This window comes from Lolium rigidum, chromosome 6 (genome assembly GCF_022539505.1).
Source record: "Lolium rigidum isolate FL_2022 chromosome 6, APGP_CSIRO_Lrig_0.1, whole genome shotgun sequence".
Lineage (NCBI taxonomy): Eukaryota > Viridiplantae > Streptophyta > Magnoliopsida > Poales > Poaceae > Lolium > Lolium rigidum.
The window spans coordinates 240,366,157-240,370,407 of NC_061513.1; positions in this window are offsets into that span (position 1 = coordinate 240,366,157).

A 4,251-nucleotide genomic window follows, 5' to 3' on the forward strand; every position below is an offset into this window, starting at 1 on the left:
GCCCCTCATTATATAGGTGGAACCCCAAGAGGTGGTGTCCAAGTCTTCGAATAAGACCCGAACCAAAAACCTTCCATAGGAGGGGGAAACCTAGCCAAGCTAGGACTCCCACCAAGGTGGGAGTTCCACCTCCCATGTGGGGTGGCCGGCCCCCTAAGGGGAGTCCACTTGGGACTCCTCCCCCACTAGGGTTGGTCGGCCATGGAGGTGGAGTCCCATGTGGACTCCACCTTCCTTGGTGGTTTCTTCCGGACTTTTCTAGAACCTTCTAGAACCTTCCATAGAACCTTCCGCGACATTTTAATTCACATAAAATGACATCCTATATATGAATCTTATTCTCCGGACCATTCCGGAACTCCTCGTGATGTCCGGGATATCATCCGGGACTCCGAACAAATATTCGAACTCCATTCCATATTCAAGTACTACCATTTCAACATCCAACTTTAAGTGTGTCACCCTACGGTTCGCGAACTATGCGGACATGGTTGAGTACTCACTCCGACCAATAACCAATAGCGGGATCCGGAGATCCATAATGGCTCCCACATATTCAACGATGACTTTAGTGATCGAATGAACCATTCACATACGATACCAATTCCCTTTGTCACGCGATATTTTACTTGTCCGAGGTTTGATCATCGGTATCACTCTATACCTTGTTCAACCTCGTCTCCTGACAAGTACTCTTTACTCGTACCGTGGTATGTGGTCTCTTATGAACTTATTCATATGCTTGCAAGACATTAGACGACATTCCACCGAGAGGGCCCGGAGTATATCTATCCGTCATCGGGATGGACAAATCCCACCGTTGATCCATATGCCTCAACTCATACTTTCCGGATACTTAATCCCACCTTTATAACCACCCATTTACGCAGTGGCGTTTGATGTAATCAAAGTACCTTTCCGGTATAAGTGATTTACATGATCTCATGGTCATAAGGACTAGGTAACTATGTATCGAAAGCTTATAGCAAATAACTTAATGACGAGATCTTATGCTACGCTTAATTGGGTGTGTCCATTACATCATTCATATAATGATATAACCTTGTTATTAATAACATCCAATGTTCATGATTATGAAACTAATCATCCATTAATCAACAAGCTAGTTTAAGAGGCATACTAGGGACTTCTTGTTGTCTACATATCACACATGTACTAATGTTTCGGTTAATACAATTATAGCATGATATATAAACATTTATCATAAACATAGAGATATAAATAATAACCACTTTATTATTGCCTCTAGGGCATATCTCCTTCGGTTCGGTGGCAGCGATGTGTACCACCCGAAAGCCGATCCTGTGAGGGACTGTGCGAAGAACCTCACACGCAACTCGTCTGATGCTGAGATCGTGCCCAGCTGTGCCAAATATCGGCTCACATGCTCGATGGAGCTGGAACCATCTGATCCACTAAACTTTGTGAAGTCCGGGAGCCGATATTTGGGTGGTAGCGGGATCAGTTCGTAGTCATTGGGGTACGGCTTGGTGTAGCCGAACGTCTTCCTTTTCGGCATCATGCCGAACTGATCTTTCAGGATTGCACAAATCTGATCCGCTGTGATGGCTGAAGGTGCCGAACCCTGAAGATTCGCCGGAGTAGCGTACTTAACCAGCCATGCTTGCTTTTCCGGTTCTAAGCCAACTGCAGGAGTTGGGCTTTGGAGGTTTGTCGGAGTGGCGTACTTGGCTAGCCACGTTTGCTTCTCAGGATCGGCTCCCGACGCTCCTCCTGCCGTTCCAGAGGCCCCTGCTGTTGCAGCCTGGTTCGAGAGTGCCCGAGTGTTGCGATGCCCGGTACGTATGCGCACGCGTATCCGTGCGGGATCTCCTTGGGTGCCTCGGGTAGGAATTGGTAGTCACTAGGATCACCACCAATCTTGTAGACGACGTATGCCGATGAGTTCGGCAGTTCCGGTGCTGCCCATGCGAACGGGCCGGGGCCGGAGTGGCATCTCTCCTTTGAACGTCCCCGCAGCTGGTCCCGACGGAGAATACCGGTGGCTCATGATTTCCTGGACCACGCGCGAGCGACACGCTCCAAAGTGTTCACCGAGGCTCTCGAGTGGCGGTGCAGCGACCGAGCCACCATGTAGTTGATCTCCCGGCGCAGCGACCTCGGTGCGTTCTTCCGACGGGGCGGACAGGTCCACTTCATCGAGTGCGCCTTCGGGTGTGAAACCCTTCCACCCGACGCCATGGGAGCGGGTTCGGTGGAAAGAGCCGATGAGTTCGGCTTCGAGGGTTGCCTTGATCTCGTCATGTTTCTTCTTGAGCTCGTCGGGCGGATCCTCGTACTTGACCGGAGTGCCTTCCGCCATCTCGGATGTAGATGGCGATGTTGTGGATGTCGAAGGTTGTCCCACCGGGCGTGCCGAGAATGTGTTGACGTCGAAACCCCCCGGCGGGCGGAGACGGGCAACACGAGAGAGCCGGGAACAACTAGGGCTGCGGCTGGCCCCGGTCCCTCGGAGCGACGGCCCGCAAAGCCTCCCGGTCGCACGTCCGATGCTATCGCAAGGGCGTGCCACCCGACCTATACCTGGTCGGGAAGGTGTTGGATGATGCCTCGCTTAGTTTCCTGCATGGCATACACGTAAACATTAAATACGAGCCTCGATCGGCTCTCAGGTTATCCTGTGAATCGGCTCAAAGAGCCGATCCACCCATGATTCGTACAAGGTGTCCGAATATATGGTGGTCCTGCTTGATCAAGATAAAGCTAATGAGATCTACGACGATTTAGGGCTTTCACCGCATAATCGGAACATCCCACTCACGATTGGGCCTCGCGCTCGCGCACGGTGACCGTAAGCCGATCCTAGACAGGGCCTAAAAACCAACACGAGGTTGATCCCCGGAACATCCTTTCTAGGGCTAGCAAACGTCACCCTACACGCCGCTGGATCCTCCAACCCTTTGTAGGGCCTAACTATTGCGGATGTTAAACTAATCCTTGATGAACAAGGAGCAACCGTAACGGATCGGATCTACTAAACTATGATCAAGCGGGGTGCCGCCCCTACACCTAAGATAGGTGTAAGGGCGGCTAGATGTGCAAGGGTTGCATAACGAAAGCATGTAATTCGAAGAACAACGCTAACCCTAACACATCTAAGATAACTACGTTGCTCGCCATCAAAAAGGCTTCAAGCACGAGCAACGCATGAACAACGTGGGCAGGCTTGTCTGCCTAGATCGCAAGATGCGATCTAGGCAGCATGGTGCTTACCGGAGAAACCCTCGAGACGAAGGAGTTGGCGATGCGCCGAGATTTGTTTGTGTTGAACATTGGTTGTTGTTTATTCCATAAACCCTAGATACATATTTATAGTCCAGCGGACTTTCTAATGTGGGCGTGCACTAAACCGTGCACGGGTAAAACTCTAACTCCTAACCGACACGTAATCTAATATGTTACAGATACAAGGGCAAACTAGCCCAAACTTTGCATGTAAGGCCGATTCACGTATTTCTTCTATACATATATCTTCAAGTCCATCTTGGTCGCGGCCCACCTCTGACTCGGTCAAATTCTGGTGATAACACTATCTACTTATGATCACAATGAAATCAGCCTGCACTTGGCCCATTTAACATTGCAATCTCTTCTTTATCAGTGGATGACGGCAGGCCGCGACATCGAGCAATCGAAGATGCCGGCGTGAAGAAGAGCCAGCAGCTCTGGATCAACCTTGCCTGCAATGGGCAAGTTGTATGTTTCCTATGAACTCAACATCTTCTTGAACAGCTTCATTAGTACATCTACACTACTTAAAAAGAATGAATAGGTTCCGTATTCTGCCAGCAACCACTACGACCAACTTTCGTCGTCCTTCGTCGCGCGTGGCTTCCGCACAAATGGGCCAAGCCCAACTAATCCGTTTCTAAGCACCACTACCTCGCTTCCTTTTAGGGTTTGGCCCACGTCGACTACCACCTGTTCGCCGCCGCTCGCTAGGACCTCGCCCGCTGCTCCTCTACCTGCCCCGCCTCTGCTCGAGCTCGGCCAGGACAGGAGATCGTCTCCTCTGATCCTCTCCAACGAAGAGACGACCTGAAGGACCCGCGTCCCCGCCCCATCGTCCTCCTTCGTGCTGCCACGTTCTAGCATCACCTACACCGTTGCCTCCGCCCGATAGACACCGCCGCCGCCACCCGTCAGACCACGAGGCCTCCAGCGTCGACTTCCTCGGCTCGTTCCTACAGTAGCGTGGAGAAGGAGGCC